Source organism: Pelodiscus sinensis, chromosome 17 (assembly GCF_049634645.1).
Source record: "Pelodiscus sinensis isolate JC-2024 chromosome 17, ASM4963464v1, whole genome shotgun sequence".
NCBI classification, from domain to species: Eukaryota; Metazoa; Chordata; order Testudines; family Trionychidae; genus Pelodiscus; species Pelodiscus sinensis.
In genome coordinates this window covers 16,105,757-16,122,359 of record NC_134727.1, presented here as the reverse complement: position 1 = coordinate 16,122,359, position 16,603 = coordinate 16,105,757, and positions in this window count along the sequence as shown.

Genomic DNA, 16,603 nt, shown 5'->3' with positions numbered 1-16,603 from the left:
GCACTTTACTCTACAATTGGGTATAATCATGATGTGTGGACTTTAATAGCCAAGGGTCCCGTTTGCTCTAGGCTTGTGCCCAAAATCCACTTCAGCTGACAGTACAGAAAGTGTTGTTATAGTCTAGGGCCTTGGGCCCAGCTCTCTCTCTCTCCTTCATGGCTTTGCTTTTCAAAATCTTCCTTCTGAAACACTATGTGAGCTTGGATTAAGTCCAAATGAATCCTCATCTTCCTTCCCATTAACAGTTGGGCCAGGCTCTTCTCTCTTATAGTTGAATGAAAGAAATGCAGGTAGCTTAGTTTCCAAGCTTCCATCAGCCATCTTCATCCCCTCTTTCAAAGGCCTCAGAGAACTCTCTCTGCTAGACCATTGGGAGCTGGACAATACAGGGAAGTTTGACTATGTTTTATCCAGTGTTCTCTGTAAACTGTGCACTTGTGCGGCCCCTCAGGAGTAATTCAAATGCTACTTAGCTGATTAGCAGAGCACCTACAGCTAGGTTTTTTGGTTCTATTTGTAGTGTACATTCACACATGTCTTGGTGCACATAAAAAATTATTCTGCACATATAGATGGAAAAAATCTGCATATGGATGGAAAAGATTAGAGGGAACATTGGTCTAATCTAGTGGTTGTCAAATGTTTTGGCCCACAGCCCATCCTGCTCAACACAAACCTTTTTGTGGGCCATTACCCATGGTGACAAAATGGGTGCAGGAGGAGGTGGGGATGCAGGGTCTGGGTGGGAGGTTGGGAGCAGGCGTGGGGTGGGAGGTCTGGGAAGGAAAGAGGATGCAGAAGTGGGGTGGGATCTGGGTTCTCAACAAGAGACGTGTGAGTGAGGGGAATGGGGGTGGGGAGGTCTGGGTATGAAGGGGATGGGGGGCACTAACTTGGCTCCATGCCTCCCACTGCCCCCAAGCACCACCCCCCACTGTTCCCATTGGCCATGATTCTGACCACTGGGAGCGATGGGGAAAGCCTCCAGATGAGCTGTTTCCTGTGCTGCTGATCCCCCAAACTGGAGGGAGGGGAAGCAGCAGCGCACAGAGCTTCTTCCTCCCCCATGAGCCGGATCCAGCCTGTGAGACTTGGCCTCCCACACTGCAGGGGGAAGCCAGCGCTGGTGCTCCAACCTCACGGGTGGGAGGTAGTGCAGCCCAGGATCCCCACTGCAGAGGGGGCGAGCCTCAAGCCTGTGGCCCACTTGCAAGATTATCCACAGACCATGCTCTGAGAACCACTGGTCTAATCCCATTTTTGCTCTGAAAGTCTTTAAAGTCCATGTTCAAAAAACTTGGCCCATTGTCCATGACAAATATTGCCAGTACTTTGAGCGTCTCCCAGAGAGCAGTGGGGATCACTGAGGCCCTTGCGTGTACTTTGAACCATTTTGGTTGTACACTCACCATGATTAGAAACATTCTTCTATGTATGGGCCTGCAAAGTCTATAGGTAAGTGGAAGCCTAGGTGACCTAGCCATTCCCAGGGCTGCCAGCACCGGGGTCTGCTGGTATACCTGACATTAGTGACAGTCCTTTGCTGCTTTTCCAGGTCCACCTCCGTATTTGGCCATCACAACAAAAGCATCCGTGCCAGTATAGATGCTCTCTTGCACAAGAAAGCTCCAATGGCCATTTTAGCCATCGGGCTTTCTTGCGCAAGAAATTAACGTTGCTGTCTACACTGGCCCTCTTGCACAAGAATACTTGCGCAAGAGGGTTTATCACTGAGCGCAAGAAGCACTGATTTTGTACAGTAGAAGGTCAGTGTTCTTGCGCAAATACTCATGGCCAGTCTAGGCAGGCGGCAAATTTTGCGCAAAAGCAGCCACTTTTGCACAAAATCTAGCTAGTCTAGATGCAACCTTTTAGTTTAGAGGCCAAGTCAGACAGAACAGTGTCTGAATGCACAGTGCACAGTTCAGGGACAGAGTTTCAATTCATACTCAAATACACCATTTATTCTTGTACCATCACCTTGGAAGGCCACATTTTAGAGCCACAAATGCTCTCCAGACCACAGGTTGGACACTCTTGACCTAGTGAGAAATTCCCCCCAGTGCAGACAGCCACAAGAAGGTCTATGCCTCATCTAAATTCCAGTTAAGCCCTATTCTGATTAAGTTGATTACTACTTCTGTTGACTCCAGTTGTGCTGATTTTTACAGACACTGCTCCAGAGTTTATCTGAGTTCCAGAAGTAGCCCACCTATTGAGAGATGTTACCAAATAATTGTGTAAAAATTCAGGACAATTGAGCAGGAATTATAAAGGAACAGATTAAGATGTGTGCATGCCAGCTGAGGTGCAACAGAATGCAGCAAGTTGAATCATTGTCTTATGAAGCACATGGCACAAGTGTGTTACCATATCATATATATAGTAGCCCAATGTCTGTGACTCTGTAACGCTGAAATGCTGGCTGTTGCCTCTCGGCGGCACTGTTGCCCCAGTCACGTCCTTTGCCTCCCACCGTGGTGCTCGGCTGACTTCTGCGCCACGAAGCTGGGCCACCGCGGGGGAGCAAGCAGCGCAAGCTGCCGTTTGGGTACCACGGTCCCCAAGCAGCATCCCAGTGCTGCATGGGGAGCACAGGGCCCAAACGGCCACTTGTGCTGCTTGCTCCCCCACGGCGGCCCGGCTGAGCGGCGCAGAAGTCAGCTGAGTGCCATGGTGGGAGGCGAAGGGGGGCGGGGTGGTGATGTACATGGCCAGGGGACAGGGCCTGGTCATGTATGTCACTGCCCCGCCCCCTTTCGCCTCCTGCCGTGGCACTCGGCTGACTTCTGCGCCACTCAGCCGGGCCACCACGGGGGACCCCAAATGGCCACTTGCACTTGCTCCCCTGCGTTGGCCCAGCTGAGTAGTGTAGAAGTGAGCCGAGCGTCACGGTGGGAGGCGAAAGGGGGCGGGGCATTGACGTGCAGCGTGACAGCAGCTCCAGGCCCCGCCCCCGGCCGTGAACGTCACCACCCCGCCTCCCTTTGCATCCCGCGGTGGCGCTCGGTTGACTTCTGCGCTGCTCAGCCGGACTGCCTCGCGGGAGCAAGTGGCTGTTTGGGCTCCGCAGTCCCCCCAAGTGAGAGGCAGGAGGGGTAGGAGAAGAAAAAGAGAGAGATGGAGAGAGAGGCAGGAGGCAGAGGGGGGGGGGAGGAGAAGAGAGAGAGAGAGACATGGATGTGGAGGAGAGACCCGAAAATCCCATTTTATTACGGGCTATTGGCTAGTAATCAAATAAAGCCTGATGAGGTACTTCATGACCTCAGATCAGGTCCTGGCTTCCATTGCTTCTTGACTAGGCTAGTGCATGACACATTACTTGCGAGTTCCACTGACATGAATTGGCCCAGCACGCTGCTGTGGAATTAGTCAGGGAAAGAACGTCACATAGGTTGCTGTGCTCTTTATGCAGTCTGGAGCCAATTCAGGCTATGCCCACACTACCAAGTTTCATAGACAGAAACTGCCTTTTGGCAACAAAACAGTGCACACTGCAATGTGACTTGTGTCTGGAGAAATGCCTAGTTCCATAACAAAAAACTTTCACCCCTAAGAGACACTTTTTCTTTTCCCCTCCCTTTATTGTGGACAAAGAGCCAGTATAGACACTGCTGTTTGTTTTGTCAGCAGAACTGTCTTCCCCCAGTATCCCACACTGCCTGCTCTGAGGGCTCAGCTCAGTGTTTTGATCTCTGCTGCCCTGTAGACTTTCACCTCTTCCTTTTCAAAGAGAGGTATCCCAGAAAAACTCCGCCGCGTCCAGGGAATGTGTCTGCTCTTCTGCTTTTTTTTTTTTTGCAGAAGAGCAGACACGCTCTTTTGGAAGCCCTGTCTTCCTCATTCCACGAAGAAAAAGGGCTCTTCCAAAACAGGAGGTTTTTCTGAAATTTGGCCCAGCATAGACAGGCCAAATTTTAGAAAAGCCTCTCCTGACAAAACTATTGGAAAAAGGTATGCAAATTGTGGAGCGCAATTTGCCTACCTTTTTCTGATAAAACATTGTGGTCTAGACCAATGGTGCGCAACCTTTTTTCAACCGTGACCCCCATAGCTGGGCCCAGCCATTAGCGGCTGCGCAGTGTGGCACTTAGATCCAGGTGGCTGAGGCTGGGCCCAATTGTTGGCAGCCGTGCGGCGTGGTGCGGTGCAGCAACCGCTCAGGAAGACATCCCTGACCCCCTTGGGGTTGCACACCACGGGTCTAGACATAGGCTTTGTCTGCGTGTTCAAGTTTAAAGCACTGTCATACCAGCTCTTTAACATGGCAGTGTGATTACAGCAAAAGTACTGGACGAGAGCTCTCTCATAGCACGCTAGGTTAAACACCTCTCCATGGAGAGGAGCTAACAGTGCTGGGAGTCTGTTTACAGTGGTTCTTTACAGTCTGTAACTTGCTGCACCTTGGGGAGTGGGGGAGCAGTTTCACACCCCTGAGCAAGAAAGTTACAACACAGTAATTTGCCAGTGTAGACAAGCCCTTAGTGTTTTGAACCCTGTGCTCTTTTCCATGCTTCCCTGTTTCCACAGCTGAATTCACAGACACTGTCAGCTCTGTTCACATCTTGGCCTGGTCTCAATGGGCCACATTCTTTAGAAAGTTGAGAGGTAGCTACCCAGTAATGGCTCAGATTCAGTAAGCAGGCTCACAACTAGGTATTTCTTCTTCTGAAAACCTGCTAAATGAAATGTTGGCAAACAAAATAAAATGGTTTTAAAAAACCTCTCCAAAACAAGACTGTGAGGAAATATTGCTCAGGATTTTCAATGAAATATTGTCCAGAATTTAGTTTCTAGGGCTAATGTTTGCAGCCTTTAGGCTAACCTGGTGCAATTCTCATTAAATTAGGATTCAGGGACTATGCAATCATGTAGAAAGAGGATGAACTGAGTGATGCCTTGCAGCACATGCTCAAAAAGGTAAATAGAGATTTCTAAAGAGAGATTTCAGTCATTTTTCACGCCCACTTCATGAAGCCGCCTTTGTTTTGTAACCGCTTTGGCATGAAACGTATTGATCAGTTGCAATCAAAGCTGCAGATTTTCCAGTCATCCTGCATTTCTCTGAATCACTAATGCAATTTTCTTAATTAAACTGAGATTACATGTTTAAACCAAAAGATTAGAAAGTTCTTCTTCAAGTGATTGTTCTCGTTGCGTCCAGTCAGGTATATGCGCACCATGTGCACGAGTGTCAGAAACTTTTCTCCTAACAGCTCCCGTAGCATTGGCTGTGGAGACCCCTAGTGTGGCGCAACTATATCAGTGCATTTATACCACAGCCGGCCCTACCCTCCCTCAGTTCCTTCTTACCATCTGTGGCGAAGTTGGAACTATCTAGCTCTTGCCTTAGCAAGTGTCTAGTCCCTAGTGTAGCTCTTTGATTGTCATCTTCGTTAGTGTAAAGCAGAGTCTTCAGAATCAATGGATAGATGGCAAGTGCCCAAGAACTCTAGCCCCTTGGTGCACAGGGGCATGCCCAATGCCCCAGGCTGTAAACCGTGTGCAATCTGTAAGCGCCTAATGCCCAACAGCGACCCACACACTGCATGCCTCCACTATCTGGTGGAATAACACTGCACTGAGAAGTGCAAGACCTGTAGAAGTTTTAAGCCCCACACCAGACAGGACCAGGATTACAAGCTCCAGCAGCTCCTTATGGAAGCAGTGCTAAAAGGCCCCCCCTCCCCTGACTGAGAAATCGGCCCTGGGAGCCAGTTCAGTGTGGAGTTGCCCCAGTCTCCATACGTGATGCCGTGCAAAAGCTGAGAGTGGCAAAAGACTCCTGGTGACAAGGGTCTCTGGTGACGAAAACTGCGGGCCCGACTCAGCTCCACCTCACCGGCATTGTGAGGCAGGAGGAAGAACAGGGGCAGATCCCCCCCATAAGCCTCAGCAAAGATAGGACCAAGCACAGAGGAAGTCCCCAGCGTTAGAGGCCCAAGGCATACTGTTGAGTCCGGCCCCAGTACCGGTACCATTGAGTTCAGCACATGACCCATCACCGAGAGTCATGAGCCGGTCTTGAACTCCCCCTCAACACCAGACACCTTCAAAGAGGCCAGGGACCTTATAGAAATTTCAGAGGTTGAAGTGTTCAGGGTGTCAGAAAAACTACCAGCAGCGCCGGAAATGCACCGTTCAAGGGGGAAACTGGTGATGCTGCGTCAACCACAGTAAACAGAGCGGTACCAGGACAGGTCATCTTCCTTGGACCTACCATCTTCACCAGCATGGTGCTCCCCCCGACAGCTCAGCGCTAAGCACTAGGCCGGCACTGAGCGACTGATGTTTGGCTTGAGATCAGTCTCCAGGTCGAGATCAAGATCCAGGTCCAGGCACTGCTCCTGTTTCAGACCCTCTCAGTACTGTTTGAGATCCCCCAAGAGGGTCCTGGCACTGATGCCGGCACCACTATCATCAGCACCACCGTGCTCATCTCATTCAGAGTGGGAATGGGACGTGGTGTCAGTCCGTTCTTGACACAGCTGCTCCAGTCATGGCAGAAGGGATCTGCCAGCACAGTGGCAGCAACAGTGGCACCACCTACACAATGGCTTTTCTGGACACCTTCTGCATATCATCAATCTCAGGGTGCAAGGTCGATGGTGTCAACAAGCCATAGATCCCACTCCCCCCGGGATAGGCACCATTCGAGGGCACCATTGGTGATGGTATCCCACCCACCAAGAGGGGACAGTCCACCCCCCAGGCCCTGAGACTGACCGTCCAGGCAAGGACATCAGGTGGAGCCAGAGGAGGGACTCCAGGCTCAGCCATCAGAGGGAGTGGTGGGCACCTCCATGTCTGCCCCTCACACCAGTGGACCATAAGGTGTACCAGGAACTACTGTGCAGGGTTGCCTGGAACATGAATCTCCCATGGGAGGAGATATAGGAACCAGAGGACCCCTCTCACAGGAGGGGCCCTCCAGGGTGGTTCTGCCAGTCACAAAGACCATATAGTTGAACTATATGAACCTATGGCAGATCCTGTCCTCCATTCCCCTGACAGCCAAGGGCATGGAGAGGAGATACTTTGTTCCCTCCAAGGGGTATGACTTCTTATACTCTCACCCCAATCCCTCATCAATTGTGGTCTCAGCAGTCAATGAGAGGGAGAAGCAAGGCTAGCAGGCCACAGCCCCCAACGCCAAGGAGGCCAAGAAAACTGACCTGTTTGGCAGGAAAGTCTACTCCGCAGGAGGACTACAATTAAGGATCACCAATCAGCAGGTGATCCTTAGCTGCTACACTTATATGTGTGGGAAGCACTCACTAAATACAGAGTTACACCCACAGTGCCCACCAGGATTCAGAGCCCTGTTGGAGGAAGGTAGTACCATATCCAGAACATCCCTACAAGTGACCCTGGACTCGGCAGTTTCAGCAGCAAAAACATGCTCAACTGGAGAGGCTATGTGCCGATCTGCATGTCTTCAGACCTCGGGGCTCCCCCTGGAGGTACAGTCCACGCTACAGGATCTCCTCTTTGGGGGCAATAGTCTGTTTTCAGCGCAGACTAACTCCAAGCTGCATGCCCTCAAAGACTCCAGTGTGACTATGAGATCCTTAGGAATGCATACCCCGGCATCCCAAAGGTGCCTGTTCCACCCTCAGCCTCAGCAGCAGAGATCTGCACCTAGACAGCACCATGAACAACAGTGCAGGGATTCCTCTCATGAGCATCTCCTGAAAAAGGAGGTCCGGTCACTCCTTGAGGCAGGCACAATACAAGAGGTCCCCTGGGGAGTCAGGGGTATGTATTTCTATTCCCACTATTTCCTCATACCAAAAGCAAAAGACTGTCTCAGACCAATTTTGGACCTAAGGAACCTCAACCGCTATATGCGGAAGCTAAAGTTCAGGATGGTCACTCTGGCCATCATAATCCCTCGCTTGGATCCGGGAGACTGGTTCGCTGCCCTCGACATGAAGGATGCATATTTCCAAATTTTGATCCTTCCATGTCACAGGCGTTACCTCAGATTCACAATAGCAGGTGAGCACTACCAATTTATGATGCTACTGTTTAGCCTTTCTTCTGCCTCATTAGTGTCTACCGAATGTATGGCATTGGTAGTGGCCTTCCTGAGCAAGAGGGGGTCCAAGTTTTTCCATATCTGGATGACTGGCTGCTAAAAGCGACCTCCAGAGACCAGCTTCTTTCTCACATAGACCTCGTGTTAGAGCTGTTCAGAACCCTGGGCATCTTCCTCAACAAGGAGAAATCAGTCCTGAGTCTAGTGCAGAGAATAGAATTTACAGGGGCAACACTAGACTCAACCCAAGGGAAAGCGTTGCCAGACATGAGGTCCCAGAGCATTCAGGACTTGATAGGCACCCTCACCCAGTACACGGTCACAATGGCAAGGACGTGCCTCAGACTTCTAAGGCACATGGCATTGTGCTGCCATGTGATCAGATACGCACATCTACACCTAAGACGCCTTCAGGGCAGGCTCACCTTGGTCTATGTACCCACCCACCACAGTATGGACATGGTAGCATCCATCCCCCACTGGGTAAAAGAGTCTGAGCCCCACCCTAACACTGGTGACTGATGCATCGGTTGCCACCGAGGCAACCTGAGAACCCAAGGACTGTGGTCACCCACGGACATGAGTCTTCGCATCAATGTGAAAGAACTAAGAGTGATCAGACCAGTTGTCAGGTGTTCTGGCCCTACGTGTGTGTGTCAGTGTGTACGGATAATACAACCATGATGTTTCATATAAACATACAGGGGGGCACATGATCGTCCCTGCTCTGCAGCGATATGCAGAGACTGTGGCATTATTGTATAATTATGTGACTACTGAGCTGACGCTGCAGTTTTATTCATAGGTCACATTTTGTCTGTTATAGAATGAGAAAATATGAGTTTGAGACTCCTCCTATTTCTAGTGTATCCAAGCTGTGCCTTTGGGGAGGAGGGAAAGGATGAAAATGATATGAGGAAATATACCTGAGTCCAGTGAGAATTCAATCCTATGAGAATTTAATGTTTGCTTGGCTATTGACTCTACAACCCAGGAGTGCACTACACTATAACAAGTTTGGATAGATATTTGTGAACTGAGCTTTCTGTCTGTGAGACCTGATAGGAATTGGTCTGTGAGCTGTGCATTCCTGATGCTCATGGCTTGTTGAATTTTGATATTTCATGGCTCTGATTTCCTGTGGCTGCATTAATTCTTTATGCTCATTCCACTCATCCCCTTTCACAGTGTTGTTTTCCTCATCTTTGACTGAAATCTTTAATAGGGTGGAGAGAGATGTGATGGCAATTTGGCTGCTTCCACCAGGTGTTGCATCAAGATTGAGAAGGAGTGGCTGTATTTACAATTAAAGACATAACTAAGATGTGGTTAAGTAGTCAGGGTACTGACCCTATTTGCATTTACATTCCTAGGCAGGAAAGTAACGAGGTGCAAAATTTCAGAGGGGTAGCCATGTTAGTCTGTAACTGGAAAAACAATGAATGCAGCACTGCAGCACCTTAGAGCAGTGGTCACCAATCAGTAGATTGGGATCTACCAGTAGATCTTGGGGCCTCTGACAGGTGATCCTGACTGGTTTGGCTAGGATGTTATCAAGTGCTGGCACTTCAGTTGCTCTTCCACCCACTGTCATGCTGCTCCTGCCCTCTGCCTTGGAGCTGCCCCTTGCTCACAGTGCAGGGTGTGGGATAGGAGGAATCTATGTCAGGGTGTCCTTTCTCCCTCCACTCCTGTACCCTGTCTCCACACAGAGAGAAGGGCATGGCGGGAGCTTGGCAATGCAAATCTCTGTCACACACACACACACGGTGTGTGTCTCTGTCAGTCTCACAAACACACACTGTCCTGACCCAACACGTACATAGGGAATTAGTCCTACTTTTACTGCTTGCAAAGTAGGTTGTTTTTAGTTTTTAGTGTGTGTATTTCATAACTTGCATTTCTCTTATGCTTAAATTTAATTCTTTGAGACGTGAACTCTAAAAAGCCTAACCTGTCATGTCTGGGGTAATTGTCCTGAATGGTTGCTGTGGTCCTGTAGGTGGCTGGTATGTCCCGGCAGCCTCTGTGAGGGTCAGTATAGGGGGTCTTCATGGGCTGTCCTTGCCTGCAGGTGCGGCTCTCATTTATGGGTAGTGGAGTGCTGGGGCCAGTGGAGGCTGTGGGGTTGGGGCCTGTTGTGGATGGGGTACACACCAGGTGCTTTTGCAGGTGATGGGGAATCTGCCTTAACTCTTCTGCTGCTGGCTGTCCTGCTGCTCTGAGGGTTGGTGGGACTTGAACCCACTATGCTGCATTCCCCAGGGGAATGCCTGATCCCATAGGCCACTCCAGAATCCACCCTACCATCAGCGGGTCCCTTATCTTGCCTTCCTAATGCAGGAGCCAGGTGCATCCCTGGGGCAGCTGGTGTTGCCTGTCTGGCTGCTCTCAGGGTGGTGGTGGTGGTGGAGGAGGGGGGCGGGAAACAGACCTGGCGAAGGGAGGGGTGCAGCCACAGGCCTCTTGCCGCTGCTTGCTCCCCCGCTAGGGCCCAGCTGAGCGCCGCTCAGGTGGGCCCAATGGGACAGGAAGGGGAGCGGGGCACTGATGTACACGGCCAGGGGGCGGGACCGTGTGCGTCACGGCTCCCCCCCCTCCTCCCGCCATTGTGCTGAGTGATGCGCCCCTCAGCTAGGCCGCCACGGGAGAGTGGAGGGGGGGGGGGTGACGTAGACAACCCCACCCCCTGGCCGTGTACGTCACTGCCCCGCCCCTCCTCCCCTTCCCTCCCCCACGGTGGCCCAGCTGAGCGCACAACACTCAGCCGAGCCGCCACGGAGGGAGGGGAAGGGGACGGGGCGGTGACGTACACAGCTAGGGGGCAGGGCCATGTACGTCACTGCCCTCCTTCCCCTCCCGCTGTGGCACTCAGCTGAGTGCTGCGCCCCTCAGCCGGACCACCGGGGGAGCCAGCAGCGCAAGGGTCTGTTTGGGCTCCCCCGGGGTGGGAGGGTAAGGGAGGGCGGTTATGTACACGGCCCTGGCCTCAGCCGTGTACATCACCACCCCACCCCCCTCCCTCGCGGCAGCCTGGCTGAGCAGGCAGCACTCAGCCAAGCGCCACGGCGGGGAGGAAGGGGAAGGGGAAGAGGAGAGACGGAGGAGAGAGAGAGGCAGGAGGAGGAAGAGAAGAGAAAGGGAGAGTGAGAGGCAGGAGGAGGAGAAGAGAAAGAGATGGAGAGAGAGGCAGGAGGTGGAGGAGAGCTGGGGGGGGAGGCAGTAGGAAGAGAGAGAGAGAGAGAGAGAGACGGAGCGAGAGAGCTCAGGAGAGAAGACCTGAAAATCCTGTTTTATGATGGGCTAATTGGCTAGTTATATATTAAAAGTGCTTTTATAAGGATTAATGTGCTAATTTTTTAAATCCGTTAATCACAGGCATTAATGCTGAGCAGTCCCTTTGATGCGCCACTTCGGCCCTTCAAAGGGGCAGTGTATTAGGAGCCTGGGATCAGCTGGAGTCCCCAGCTGAACCCAGCTCCGTGCAGTGTTGCCCCTTTGAAGTGCCAGAGCAGCACTCAAAGGGGCAGGGCAACGCAGAGCCAGGGATCAGCTAGAGTCCCCAGCTGATCTCAGGCTCCTAATGCGCTACCCCTTTGAGGTGCCGGGATGGCACTTCAAAGGGGCAGCAAGGCACAGAGCCCTGGGTCAGCTGGGGACTCCAGCTGACCCCAGGCTCCCACAGTGCTACCAGGGGTGGCCTGTGAGTATAGGCTGACTCGGCCGTCGCCTAGGGCACCGCCTTCAACGGGGCACCCAGGGTGCCCAATGATGATGTCACGCCATGCAGGCGGGGGCACCGATTGTGCATTCCGCCTGGGGTGCCAGCTGATCCCAGGCTCCATGCAGCGCTGCCCCTTTGAAACACCACTGCTGTGTTTCAAAGGGGCAGTGCTAGCAGAGCCCTTGATCAGCTGGGGACTCTGCTGCCCCTGCATTTCAAAGGGGGCAGCTGCACTGAGCCTGGGGTCAGCTGAGATCTCTATCTGATCCCGGACTTCTGCAGTGCTGCCCCTTTAAAATGTCACTGCTGCGTTTCAAAGGGACAGTGCACGCAATTAATTGCGTGTTTAATTGCGATTCAATATTTTAATCACGCAATTAATCACGATTAAATTTTTTTATTCGCTTGACAGCTCTAGTTTTCATTGAAACTTTTTCTGGTGAAAAATTCAGATTATGGGTCAATGAAGCCATTTTGCAAATGTGTCAATGTTACAAAATTGTTTCACTTTAAACAAACTAATTAAAACGAGTTCTGAAATAATCTAATCTAATTGCATAATTTCCCAGAGCAGTATTTCCTTAGATCCAATAGGTAGCATTTCTCCAAATCTATTTTAATACCCTCATTTTCCAGTTCATTTTCTCTCTTATTGGCTTCTTTAGCATTGTGCAAGGGCTTGCCAGTTTTGACCTTCAGCCCTTGTACACTTGGCAGTTCATAGACCCAGCATCTCTGGGCTTGCTGCAGCAGTTATGAAAGTGAAAAAAATGCTTGAGCCCTGGCACATCTTTCCTTACAAATGGCTGCCACTAACTCTGTGCTCATTTTTCCTCTATCTCAAATAGACTTAGGCTGCCACGTTTTCATGTGAAAGGTGCGTGGATAGGTCATCTGGTCCAGTCTCCTGCACTCAAAGCAGGACTAAGTAATAGCTAGTCTAGTTCTGACTGGTGTTTGTCTAATCTGCTATTAAAAACCTCCAGTGACAGAGATTGCAATTCATTCCCATGCCTAATTTACCCTGACAGGAAGTTTTTCCTAATGTCCAACCTAATCCTCCCTTGCTTCAATTTAAGGCCGTTGTTTTTTGTCCTATACTCAGAGGTTAAGGAGAACAATTTTTCACCCTCCTCTTTGTAACTAACTTTTATGTACCTGGAAACTGTCATGTGCCCTCTCAATTGTCTCTCAACTAGACTAAAACAAATCATTCTCCCGGCCACCAGTCTTTCCTCTTGGGCCATGTTTTCTAGACGTTTAATCATTTTTGTTGCTTTCCAAATTGTCCACGTTTCCTGAAAAGTGGTGCCCAGATTTGGGCCCAATATTTCAGCTGCAGCCTTATCAAGTACGGTACAGTAAACAATCAAGCAGCACAGTAAACATCTCCTGTCCCAAGAAATATTCAGCCCGATTCAACTTTATTTTTGATCAAGAACAAAAAGCCTTTTCTTTGCCACTGCAGCTTAACTCTCAGTTCCTGTGGTGCATGCCTCACACCTTGGGCAGGACCGTAGTTAATGCACTGGGTCAGCAGGGCTGGCCTTACCATGAGGTGAACTGAGGTGATTGCCTCAGGTGCCAGACTGTGGGAGTGGGGGGGGGGGGGGGCGCCACTAGGACCCAGAGTGTAGAAAACTGTGTCTGCTGCTGATGCATATGTATTCTCTCTACTCTAGATGCACAGAGATGGTGGAGTGCTGTGCTGGAGAAAGGAGAGTACAAGAAACATAACAGGCAGGCAGGAGAAAAGGTGAGAAGGAATAACAGAAAGCAGCAGGAGCTGCAGGGAAAGAGAGGAGGAGGAGCCTCTTATGTACCTCTCTAGCACCCTCAGGAGCCTGCTGCTTCCCTGAACCCACTTGAGGAGAACAGGCAGTCAACTGAAGTAGTAGGAGCCAGTTAGGCCCTTAAGACACTGATACCTTTCCTCAGTCAGGCCCTGCTACCAGCCTGCTTATTTGTCCCCTTCAATTGAGTGTTGAGAGCCACTATAGCTGGCACAGAACAGCAGTCATGAGTGAAAAAAGAAAACGCCCCTCTGGGGCAGCATTCAGAAAAAGAAAGAAAGCAAAGGAAGCTTTTCTATCTAAGCAGGAAGGAGATCTCTTGAGATACATAGACACAAATGTTCACGGTGAGCCTTCTGGCACCAGTGAAGATGTGAGTGGTGAGGAAATGCCTGATCTTCCAGTTAGTCAGAGTGCATGTGACCTGGCAGCAACTGCAGAATCCATATCTCCATCTCAAATGGATGTAACCATGCACATTCCTGAAGAAAAGTGTAGATCAAAGAAGAGTGTGATAGAGGCGTAAGAAACAGCTGCTGCTAAGTTTAGTTCCTTAAGTCTAGATGATCCAGGACTGTGGAATCACTTGAGCAGCAGCCTGAGGGACTTCCTTGTATTGCATGGGCCACAGCAAGTGAAAAACTTCATGTTCCCCAAAGACAATGAAATAGAAGTTTTCATCCAACACATTACTGGCATGACATCCCCAATGGTGACAAAGTGAAGAGGCCATGCTGCATACTCTTCCAGTCTAATGTTCCAGCCACATTGGGTTTTATAGGACCAAAGGACTGGAAAAATCTGGCTAGAAATCTGGCATGCCATGAGAAGGCAGCAAATCACCAGAGAGCATTCCATAGGTGGAAAGAGCTTGAGATGAGACTAAGGCTGTGTCCAGACTCCATGCCTCCGTCGACGGAGGCATGTAGATTAGCCAGCTCGGAAGAGGGAAATGAAGCCGCGATTAAAATAATCGCGGCTTCATTTAAATTTAAATGGCTGCCCCGATCTGCCGATCAGCTGTTTGTCGGCAGATCGGGAGAGTCTGGACGCGATGCCCCGACAAAGAAGCCTTTCTTCATCGACACAGGTAAACCTGGTTTCACGAGGCTTACCTGTGTCGATGAAGAAAGGCTTCTTTGTCGGGGCATCGCGTCCAGACTCTCCCGATCTGCCGACAAACAGCTGATCGGCAGATCGGGGCAGCCATTTAAATTTAAATGAAGCCGCGATTATTTTAATCGCGGCTTCATTTCCCTCTTCCGAGCTGGCTAATCTACATGCCTCCGTCGACGGAGGCATGGAGTCTGGACACAGCCTAAGGTTAAAGGCCACCATAGATGATCAGCATCAAGAGAAGATTGCATCAGAGTCTCTTTATTGGCAAAATGTTCTGAAAAGGCTCATTGCCATTGTGAGAATGCTTGCTACTCAAAACCTAGCACTGTGTGGCACTTCAGATCAGCTGTACATGCCAAACAATGGAAAGTTCCTTAAAACTGTGGAGCTGATGGCTGAGTTTGATGCTGTACTCCAGGAGCATCTAAGAAGAGTCACCACTCCAGAAATGTACACACACCACTACCTTGGAAAAACAATTCAAAATGAGATCATACAGTTACTGCCAACAAAAGTCAAACAGAAGATTGTGGCAGATCTGAAGTCAGCAAGACATTACTCTGTTATTCTGGACTGCACACGTGACATCAGCCATACAGAACAAATGACTTTAATGGTGTGTTTTGTAACAACAACAGAACCTAGTGAAAATGTCCCTGCAATGGTGACTGTCAGAGAGCATTTTCTAGAATTTATTGACATTGATGATACTACAGGAGTTGGTATGACAAATGTGCTTCTTAAAAAGCTGGAAGATATGGGAATTGTGATAGCTGACATGAAAGGTCAGAGCTACGATAATGGTGCCAACACGAGAGGAAAGAACAGAGGAGTGCAGACACGGATCCGAGAGTTAAACCCTCAAGCTTTTTTTGTCCCATGCAGGTCTCATTCATTGAACTTGGTGGTCAGTGATGCAGCATCAGCTTCTAGTGAGGCTGCTGAATTTTTTAATGTCATTCAAAGCATCTATGTATTTTTCTCTGCATCAACTCATCAATGGGAAATTTTGAAGCAACATCTGGGAACATCCTCTCTGACAATGAAACCACTGAGTACCACACGATGAGAAAGTTGAGTGGAGGAGATAAAGCCTATCAAACACCAAATTGGGAAGATAGATGATGCCATGGTTGCCATTGTGGAGGATAATGCAATGACAGGAACTGTTCGTGGGAGAACAGTGGCAGAGGGAAATGGAATCACCAGACACATACATAACTTCACATTTCTGTGTGGCTTAGTGTTGTGGCATGACATACTGTTTGAAATAAATGTTGTAAGCAAGAGACTCCAAGGTGTTGACCTTGATATATCTGGAGCAATGGAACAACTGGACAAAGCAAAGTCATACCTATAGGCTACGTCTAGACTGGCATGATTTTCTGCAAATGCTTTTAACGGAAAAGTTTTCCGTTAAAAGCATTTGCGGAAAAGAGCATCTAGATTGGCACGGACGCTTTTCCACAAAAGCACTTTTTGCAGAAAAGCGTCCGTGTCAATCTAGACGTGGTTTTGCGCAAGAAAGCCCCGATCGCCATTTTCACAATCGGGGCTTTTTTGCGCAAAACAATACCGCGTTGTCTACACTGGCCCTCTTGCACAAAAGCATTTGTGCAAGAGGGCTTTTGCCCAAACAGGAGCAGCATAGTATTTCCGCAAGAACACTGACAATCTTACATGAGATCGTCAATGTTCTTGCGCAAATTCAAGCGGCCAGTGTAGACAGCTGGCAAGTTTTTCCGCAAAAGCATTTGCTTTTGCAGAAAAACTTGCCAGTCTAGACGTAGCCATAGTGTTACCGGTCAAATGAGGGATTTCAAAACGTTTTGAAGACTGCACAGAAGTTGGCAGAGGAACTTCACACTGAAGCTATTTTCCCACCCATTCAAGAATACAAGAGTCACCGAAGAAGACATTTTG